Below are 10779 nucleotides of genomic sequence, written 5' to 3' on the forward strand. Positions count from 1 at the left end.
GCGTAAGTATTATATATAATTATATTATATATAATATATTATATGTATATATAAACGCTCGATTATAAACAGTACATTTGTCTGTACTAGTTAGAAAACGCATATGTTACTTGTGACACAAGAACGTGCATCTTAGGGTATCTGAAACCATGTGAACGTGGCATATATGCACGATTAAAAACATAAGTATCGTGTGTAAAATAATCTGACCATGCTCGGCTACTTACATGATTGCGTTTCAACTAGAATTAATAGATCTTCATAACATCCTTAATTGCGACGGAAACGAAACATGTCTATAGTATCGCTCATCAGGGTCTATGTCCCCAGCGGCCTCACGGGGTACCGCCGAAGCGTTACCCTGGGTACGCGTCCAGTACAGTCGCCGAGCACGTACCCCTTGGTCACTTATTTTTGATATGTTAGGGTTAGGGTTACGATTATTGGGCTTAGGGTTCGGTATCCGGGTTAGGGAGTAGGCCGTAGGGCGACTTCGCCTAGACTCCGTTACGTGGAGTAGGGCGAGGTACGGTCGGCATATATAGATAGCTTTACCAGGGTACGGTTCCGGTTTTACCGGACCGTACCCAGCGGTACGTTCCGGCAGTTACCCCGGGGGACACTTAGACCTCTCAGCTATAGTATCAACCACATCAGTATTAGCAAGTGTATCGTATAATTGTTCGGATAATCGGATAATTGTTCTAATATTTGCATTCTATCGACTCGCCTATGCTGCGTGATAGCGGGACCAGAGTAACGTACACCCGGCGCGCTCTCTTTCTCCGCCTCATTGTTCTGCCTGGGCTGGCTCTATCTCTCTCTCTCTCTCCTTGCTCTCTCTCCTCTTGCTCTCTCTCTCTCGCTCTCTCTCTCTCCTCTCTTCTCTGTCTCTTCTCGCATCTATCTCTCTCTCTCCGCTCTCTCTCTCCTCGCTCTCTCTCTCGCTCTCTCTCTCGCGGCTCTCTCTCGCTTCTCTGCTGCGCGCGCCTCTCTCGTCTCTGCGTTCTCGTCTCTCGTGTCTGCTCTAGTCTCTCTCGGCTGGCGTGCCGGCTCTCTCTTTCTCTCTGCGCTCGTGCTCCTCTGCTATCGGGGCTGGGCTCTCTCGCTCTCTCTCTCTCGTCGTCTTCTTCGTCCGCTGCGGCGCTCTCGTCTCCGTCTCTCTCTCTGCTCTCTCTGCCTTTCGTCGTCGTCTCTCTCTCTCTCGTCTTCGTCTCTCTCGTCTGGCTGCGTCTCGGTCGCGCGCTCTCTCTCTCTCTCTCTCTCTGCTCTTCTCTTTCGCTCTCTCTCTCTCCTCTCTCTCTCTCTCTCTCTCATCTGCTTCTATCTATTCTATCTCTCTCTTTCTCTCTCTCTCTCTCGTCTCTGCTCTCTCTCTCATCTCTCTCTCTCTTTCTCTCTCTCTCCTCTCTCTCTACTCTCTGCTCCTCTCTCTCTCTCCCTCTCTCTCTCTTAGCTGTCCACTCTTTTTGTCTGTCACTTTCTCGGTGTGTATCTCTTCACTGTTCACACAGCTGCTTTCTCTCTTTCTTCGTCTCACCCCTCTCTCTCATCTCTTTCCCATCTCTCTCTTCTCTCTCTCTCTCATTTCTCTCTCTCTCCATGTCTCTCTCTCATCCATCTCTTCTCTCTCTCTCTCTCTCTCTCTCTCTCGTCTCTCTCTCTCTCTCTCTCTCGCTCTCTCATCTCTCTCCTCACACCACACCACGGCGCATGCAACAAGTGGAGGCTTGGAGAACGATGTAAGCTTTCAGTCGACGGCGCGCAAACTACATGCGGTTACCAATGAGGCATTTCTCGAAAAGGATTGAGCCGTACCGGCAGACCAACCTCTATTCAATCGTTTGGACATCAGAGCACGCGACATGGCTCCAGTGCTTCCCGCTTCCTTTTGCTGGTCCGCTGTGCTTTGTTTCGACAATGGGTGGATGGGTGTGCTGGGGGCATCTGTGTGTATATACTCCCCCCGTAAGGTCCTGTGTAATCGTTCCCCCTCCCCCCGTACTATGATCACTGATCGCTATATTGCTCCGTGTTTCGATCAGGATCGTTTGCGACTTTAAAAACCGAAACTCGACTTTTTGCCCGCTTGACTATAGGTGAGAGTTGTTGGCTAGAATGGGCTTCCATTCCATTCCCTCGCTTTCACATAGTTTTCTTCCACCCTTCCCCACGCTCAAATAGCTACCACCCACCCCACCTCACGTTCGCATGGTTTGGTCACCAACCTCCACGCTTTCATGAGCTTCCACCCACCCCCACGCTTACATGCAAATCCGCCTACCCGTCCCCACGGCATTCGCATGGCTTCCACCCACCCCCACGCTTAAATAGAATCCGCTTACCCCTCCCCACGATCGCATTCGTTCCACCTACCCCTCCCACGGTTCGCAATTGGTTCTAACGCACTCCCTCCCACGCTCGCATGGCTTCCACCCACCCCACGCGCTTAAATAGAATTCCCGCTACTCCCTGCCCACGAGTGCGCATTCGGTTCCACCAACCCCCTCCCACGGCTCGCAATTGGCCTTCACCCACCCTCCCCGAACTGCTGCGCGCCCTCCATAAACAGCGTGCAAGCGTTCCACCCGGAGCACTTTCACGTTCCTTCGCGAGGGGTAAGAAATTAACTTATTGAACACAAACCTACATCCTTTCGGCAACGACGCTACGTCAAAAAAGGAGCGGCGACCGGGGGGCAGTCCGCGGAGTCTGAGGTTCAAACATTAAAGATATTAACAATAAGCGCGATGTTGCTTGATTTTTAAGATTCATGCGAGTAGACATTGTGCAAATTTTTCCTTTGGACATTTAGTCTGCAAAAAATGCGGTCATTGCCGCGGGAGGCGTTGCTCTGGAACGAAACTATAGTGTAGTATAGCAGAATTTTGCAGGGAGTCACACGGATGCCTGTATATGCTCGAAGATCAGGAGTCCGCGGCAGGAAATCAGGGAGTATTTAGACTCCGCGAGTCCGGCGCCGTTAATTTCGCCAGCCCTGCTGTCGGGAAGGGGTGGCGAAAGGTGGCGAGGGCGGCGTCACGGGAACGGCCTACGTGGACAGGCGGAGTATGCGCCGGCGTGGGAAGGATAGGAGAGGTGCCCGGCGTCGTCGGGAAATCGGCTAACCAGGTCGGCGGCAAGGTTAGGAGAGGTGTGAGGGGTAGCGGGCGGAATGGCTAGCAGTGCGGCGTGGAACGGTTAGGGGGAGGTTTGGGTGGCGTCGGGAAATGATTTAGCTGTCGGCGTAGGGCAAGGTTAGGAGAGGCGTTGAGGGACGTCAGGTGAATTTGGGTAGCTGGCGGGTGGGATGGTAGACGAGGTTTGGCCCCGGGGGGTCGGGGAAATGTGCGTAGCTGGCGGTGGGGAAGGTCATAGCGAGAGGTTGCCGGGGGGTGCAGGGGGAAATCGTGGCAGACAGGTGGCGGCAAGGTTAGGAGAGGTGTGAGCTGGAGTTCGCCCCCCGGGTGGGAGGAATGGCTCAGCAGGCGCGGTGGAAGGTTGCGGGGGAGGTTTGGGGGGTCGGGAAATATCGTAGCCCGGGCGGGTGGGAAGGTAGGGGGAGGTTTGGGGGTGTGAGAAATGTTTCTAGCGCGCCACGCGGGTGGCAAGGTTGGGGAGGTGTGGGGGAGGTTCTGGGCAAACTGTTCTCTAGCGCCGCCGCGGGTCGCGTGGTGGGAACGGGTAGGGGGGAGGTTGGGGGGGGTGAGAATGTCTACGGTGGCGGGTGGAAGGTTGGGGAGTGTGGGGGTGGGAAATGTCTTGCGGACTCGCGGTGGGAAGATAGAGTGGCGGGGGTCGGGAAATGTTTAGCGGGCAGCGTGGCGAAATATATGGAGAGGTGCGGTGTCAGCGTGAGAACATCGCGGCATAACAGGTGGTGGCAAGGTTAGTAGACGCGTGTGAGCGGGAGCCGGCGAATGGCTAGGCTGGCGGTGGAAGGATTATGGACGAAGGTTTGGGGGTCGGGAGGATGGTCTAGCGGGAACGCGTGTGGAAGGATAGTGGAGGTGGCGGGGGTTTGAGGCGAATCTAGGACATCTGCTCCCACCGGGGTGCACCCAGGCAGGACAAGGTTAGGGAAGACCTACCCCCACCTTCCCATCGGGTCCGTTAGACATGTGACGCCGAGGGACCACACACACACACACGCACACGCACACACACACGCACGCACACACAGTGAAATGCCAATTCTTGGGAGTAGACTGCGCAACACGCGGGCACTGGGAACTTTGTAATAAAAAAAAAATTATAGTTATTACAAAAATGTAAATTATATCTGCTACCAAGGTTGTAACGCTTGTGTATTTTATATTGCCTAATAATTCTACTTGTACGCTGCATAGATCCTCCTCTGCTCCTATCTTGTCAGATGCAGGCCATTGTGCACAGACACACACGATATGAAAGAGAAATGAGAAAGCAAACGTATATCTATTGTGTAGCCATGTTCAGACGGGCGTGCGACAAGATTGCACACTGTAAACTTGCATTCGCACAATCTCAAAGTAGAATCGTTTGGCGACATAGAGTACATAAACGTTCAGACTTTGGTAGTAAAAATATAATCCATATCAATTTACTATCCTTTTATGATTGGGCACGACCACAAGTGGCCGTGTGTTATATAATCACGTCCCAAGCCTTGACGTTTTACTTTATGTACTACTTTATGTGATAGTTATAGCATACATAGGTGTAAGGATGGCCGCGTACATAGTGATTTCTCCCTACATCTTATCGTAAATGTCTCTTCGTAGAATGCGCTTAGTAAATCAAACTTGCCCCTTGCCGACGATACTTAGTAGCGTGGCAACTTCCGCGGAGGATTGGTTCTAATAAGACATTAATAAGTATTTGCATAATCCACTTCTGCTACTGCGTATGGCGTGCACCAGACAAGGGCATTTCAACATGCGTGGGCGGAGGAGGTATTGGACCCACCTAATAGCTGAGTGGGGGGAGGGGGGAGGGGGGTGGAAGCGCGGTGTAGCAGTGGCGTGCTGCGTTACGCAGCGTTATAGGCGTGAAGCCTATGTGTGTCCGTTGGTGAGATTGGGCCGATCAAAGCTCGTCTTCGCCCCCGCCCCCCCCCACCGTGTTTACATAGACGTGGGTGGTTTGCGGGGGCGGTGGAGAGGTGTGGTTTAACGGTGGTATTGAGTGTGGGCAGAGAGAGAGAGAGAGAGAGAGAGAGAGAGAGAGAGCTGGCTGGGTTGGAATGTTGCACTCGCTACGTAAACTTTTCCACACGAACCATATATGAATATAGGTTGCTTCGCCATCATGTTGTTGATTCGGAAAGTTTGGTTTGCGATGATTGATCATGATGCTTGCTTGAAATGTTTCTAGGCGATATACCTAGTTCCCCATGTAACACGCACCCAACGTCACGCAGCGCACGCACATGAAACCGCACACGCATACGCCACACGCACCACGCACAGCGCCACACGCGACGCGCACACACACACCACACTGCCTCATCACACTCATACACACACACTACACACACAACACACGCCACGCGCACGCACGCACAACACACACACACACACACACACACACACACACACACACACACACACACACAGGTATCGCCTTAGTGCGGGTGGGGAGATAAGGCGAAAGAAGGTGGCGACAGAAAATTCTCAGATAAAAAGGCGCACGATAGCAAAAAACAACAACATGAACGCCATACAAGATGTGCACCCATGTGCTAGATATGACAAAAGGGGAATAACCTTTGAAGAAAAATCGTTTTGTAAGAATATATATTTAGAGATTCAGGAAGCATTTATAGCAAAAATGGTCCCACGCTGTTCAGGTACTGATGATACATAGGTTCGCACATAGGCGTAGCGTGGACATTTCCCTTTGTATAAAAGTTGTCGAACTACCAGAGAAGTAGAAGTTCTCTCTATCTTTCTCTCGCTCTTGCGCTCCACACCTCTCTCTCTCTCTCCTCTCTCTCGCGCCGCGCGCTCTCTCTCTCTAACGCCTCGCGCTCTCTCTCTCTCTCGTTCGCGCTCTCTCTCTCCTCTCTCCTCTCTCTCTTTCTACCCCCTCTCTTTCTCGGTGTGTGGTGTGTGTGTGTGTGTGTTGTGTGTGTTGTGTGTGTGGTGTGGTGGTGTGCGTGCGGCGCGCGCGCGTGCGTCCGTGGTGGTGCGTGTTGATGCTTGCCCTTTCTCCGGAAGGTAAGTGAATAAATTTCGTATTAGATTCGAACTGATGTTGTCTAGACTTTTATCTTTCTGTCATTGTGTGACATTTTTGTGGATATTTGTGACAGTAGACTCCTGTTTGATAGAACCTCTTCTCCTGATTGTAGAATCTTTTATCTCAGATTTTTTAGTATCGGTGTCTGGGTGGCGGGTGGGTTGGTTTTTGCCGGGATCCGAGGTATGTTTTCACTCTTCTTAGTAAATGATCATAAGTGCTACTCCATGCACATGGTCGAGTGCAGATATTGTTCTTATTTTGGGTTCTGGATGTTTGAATTATCCAACTTGCTTTGAGCTTGTTGGGGAAAACAATTTCGTTCAGCGCCAAATATTCTTTACCCGATAAATAGGAAAAACTTATGATAAAAAGAATTAATAGAAGTTGAATGAGAATATTCAAAGTTAGCGAAAAACTTATGATAAAAAGGTCAATTAAATATTTAGTAGTTTGATCCAGAAGGAATAATGCTGATATTAGAGATAATTTAGTTCAGTGGATATTGGTTAGGGACAGTTCTCGCGTAAAAGCTGATTTAGCGAGCAGTCTTGGGTGGCGCCACATCCATGGGACGCGATTCCGAACGATTGCCGGAGTGAGGCAAGTGCTCACTATCATTTTAGCAGGCGCGGTATCCATGCAACAGAGACATAGTCGGATTTACGTTCTTCCCTGTATTTCACTGGCACCATTGTATTATCCATATATTAGCACATATATATATATATATATAATATATATATCAATATAATTATTATATATATTATATATATATATTGTAAAGATTGAGCAGCACATGCCGCCATGCTTTGGCTGACAGGACGGAACCGCCCTGTGAGCGCCACCTATATAACTTACCACAGAAGTATGAAAGACCGGCTGACATCGTGTGCGCTGATGATTACGCTTTCCGGTATACTATACTCTATTATTACCAGATTTCAGCATTCATATTCCGGTATCGCGGACGGCTCTGATTTCTATTAACACATGCACGCTGTCAGTTATACGAGATGAAACACACCCCTGTGCAGTCCATGTACAACATGGGACAGCGCCACGCTAGCGCACACGGAGTAGAGTCGCACGCTAGAAGATGCACGCCGTACGATTCTATACGATATGAATCATACTGCAAAACCTCTCACAGGACAAATCATGTATCAGGCTGTGGCGCATTCCGCACGGGCAGTCAAAGAAAGGGTATGACTCGCGCGGACGTGCACGCACACATTCGCAGACACATTGTATTACGCACATGACTGGGCGCGGCGACACACATCATAGACACACTTAGCGTTTATGGTACGTGTTGAGTTATGCTTGTTTTATGGGTATTACAAATGAGAATTATTTGCAGTTTCCGTGACCGGGCGGCGTTCGTGGGGGCCGCCCGCCCTTCTTTGTTGCTATCACTGATTTTGGAGAGTAGCTCATTCTTTTATGTCTAAGATATTGTATTGGGGGAGGACGGACGCACTACCTCTGGCGCCCTCGTGCGAGGAAAGAGAGAGGAGAAGAGAGAGAGAGCGAGGACAGAGAGACAAGCATGACGAGGGAGAGCGAGAGAGAAAAGATGAGAATTGCGAGAGTCTCCCGTTGTTGATGATGTGTAGTGTGAGGTGAGCAGGAAGATCCAGATGATAAACCTGTGTATTTGAAGGTATTGGAGAATGGAGATGAATAAGGACCGCCCGGAGGATGGAGAAGGAGAACCCAGGAAAGCGAGCGAAAAGAGAAAGAGAAGATTGGCACATGGAGGAGAGCCAGAAGAGAGAGATGGAGGTGAGGGAGAGTGGGCTGGTCGAGAGCGTGGCAACTAAAGATTGAGGATGACCGGTTTGTCAGTGGCGGATATGGTGCTGCTTGGTGTGCGTGTGATCGTGTTGTGTGGAGTGCATTACCCGCGCGTCGGCTGCTGCGTGCTGAAATAGTAGAATGGGCTTTCTATAAGTTGCGCACAAGCCCGCATGTGAATGTATTTGTCCCGTTATTAAAGGCAAGTTGACGGACGAGCGTGTGGTGCGTGACCCATGGGAGGGTAGTGCACGTGTTCTTTGCCTCACCATTCCTGCCTCGTCACTCACCGCTCGCCACATGGCATCCTCCAGCCCTGTGTCTACCGGTACGTACGTACGTGCTGTGCGTGCGTCGCCGTGCGTGCAACTTATGCGCACCTTGAACCCGAAGTTATAGATACGATTCGAATTAACGCCCTTTAATTTTTTTTTATAGCGCCTGGCATCGTTTCCATAGATCGCATAGACCCAATAGATACGCTGTAGACAGACTAAAACTGAGTAGCAATACTGTCTCGCATGGAAATAATTGCCGTTTAAGGTGGTTCTACCGCGTGGGTGCTGCTGAAGGGAAGCTTCAACCGTTGGCTTTACGTGCAGGCGGTCATTCTGTAGTTCGGTGGCCACTAACACAGGTTTGAGTCTGTACGACATTTCTATGGTAATGGTTTTCCCGGTGCCTGAACGTGGCAATGCGGTGGTGTGGGTGGGGGGCGGTGCAAGGGATTGTATGGTTAATTTACTCGTCCGGCTCCGCGCCACCAGCTCTCTGACGGAGTTTGACCGCATGCTGGCCTCGCCCCCCCCCCCCCCCCGGTGTTGCCACTTCTTCGCTAACTGCCATTCGGGTGATCGGCGGAGACACTCGCTAACAACGTCCTTTCTCCCCTCCTGCTTGCACCCCGTGGTTGTTGCCACTACTGCAATGAACAACGAGCATGCGTGCCGTCCCACTCGCTTTCGATTCCGCGAACGCCACTGTCGATTCCGCCGTAGACGCACAAGCCCAAGTACGCGAAACTATATATATCAGCGAGTAGATAATAGGAGTAGATAATCAGTATTCCCTAATTATCTACTCCTATATATATATATATGCTGATATGCTAACCTCGTAAAATATCCTAGATGTGTGTTATGTCGATCTCTCTTCTCTCTCTTCTCTTCTACTCTCTCTTTACCTCTCTCTCTCTCTCTCTCGCCTCATTTTTCTCTCTCTCCTCTCTCCTCTCTCTCGTCGCTCGATCATCTCTCATCAATTTCTCTTCTCTCTTTCTCTCTCTCTCTCTCTGTCCGCTTCTTTCTCTTTCTCTCTCTCTCGTCTCTCTCCACTATTCTCTTTCTCTCTCTCGCTCCATCTCTCCCTCTCCGCTCCCCCTCTCTCTCCCTCGCCTCGCTCTCCCCTCTCGTTCGTATGTGTCTGCACGTAAGGCTGTCATTTGTCTCGCTCCTACCTCCTCCCGGCCACGAGCGCATACACACCGCTGCGAACGCTTTTGACATGTAATTCAGGAGAGGGTTGGAAGGCGTGTTTGCGGGGTGAGGGTTCGCTAGCGGGAGGGTCCGCTAGCTGGGGAGGTCGTTGTGCCTGCGTGCCTGCGTGTGTATCCTGTCTCTCTCTCTCTCTCTCTCTCTTTCTCTGGTGCCAGCATGTCGCGTGCGTGTTGCGTGTACGTGTACGTTGGCGCAGCGGGGGAGGGGTCGCGGCGGGGGAGGGGTCGCGAGCGCGGGTGGCGGCGCTGCGCGCGTGGGCTTGCGTTTGTGTGCGTATTGCGCGCCGGCCTGACCGTGTGTGCGTGTGCGCGTCTGACGTGTGGCGTGCGGCGGTGTATCTGTCTATCTGCTCTCTCTCTCTTCATCCTGTGTGCGTTGGATGCGCGTGCGTCTGTGCGTCGTGCGTGTGTTGCGTGTGTGGTGCACTCACGCGAGCTGCAATGACAGGCCGATGAGCATAGCGAGAGGCCGTCTCACTCGTGCAGCCCGAATCGACCTCCCAGCCGACTAACTACCTTCAACGTCGTTTTCGGTATATGGAAATTGCTTAGAGTATTAAAGACATTCGTGCGAGCAAGAATGCGGTCGGTCGGTGTCCAGAGCACGGGGCCAAAAAAGCGCGCGCGGAGCGATCGCCCCAGCCGCGGTGCCAACCGGACACGCACAGAGCGCGCCTCTGTCCGCGAAAAGAACGAACGTTGAACAAATGCGTTGATTGTTTGGCGTCGTACGCCGCGGCCGGTCCGCGCCGCCGCGCGCCGCTGTCGCCGCCTTCCTAACGCTTTGGTCCGAAAACGGAAATTCGTAAACATCCGGACTGACAGTGCGTTGATTCGAGGGCGTAATATAGAAAGCGACCGCTATGCGCAACGCTATTTTTTCTTTTGATTTTTTTCGGTTCAAAAGCCTCACGACGGTTCGTTCCTCGAGCGCGAGGCACGGTAGTAGCAGCCAATTCTACTCTGCTCTTCTCGGCTCTCTTCCCTGGTCTCACTTCACGCAGGGTACGAGGTTGCGAGGCGGCGGCAGTCGGGGTAGAGGCGTAGGCAGATGAAGGCGGACTCGCTCGGTGTCCTCCTCCACTGGGTGTAGTAAAGGGCCGGGCACAAGCCACCGGCGCGTGCTGGAAATCAATAAATGCGTGTATGCAGGGTCCAGTCTCGAGTTCCCTGTGTGGTGTACCTCACGTGAGTGTGTGCATTTTTGGTTTGAACGGGCTCCAAGGCAACAACATTTCCGTTGCAAGGACACGTGTAGTATT

Source organism: Priapulus caudatus, unplaced genomic scaffold, assembly GCF_000485595.1.
Source record: "Priapulus caudatus unplaced genomic scaffold, Priapulus_caudatus-5.0.1 Scaffold142, whole genome shotgun sequence".
In the NCBI taxonomy this organism is placed as follows: Eukaryota; Metazoa; Priapulida; class Priapulimorpha; order Priapulimorphida; family Priapulidae; genus Priapulus; species Priapulus caudatus.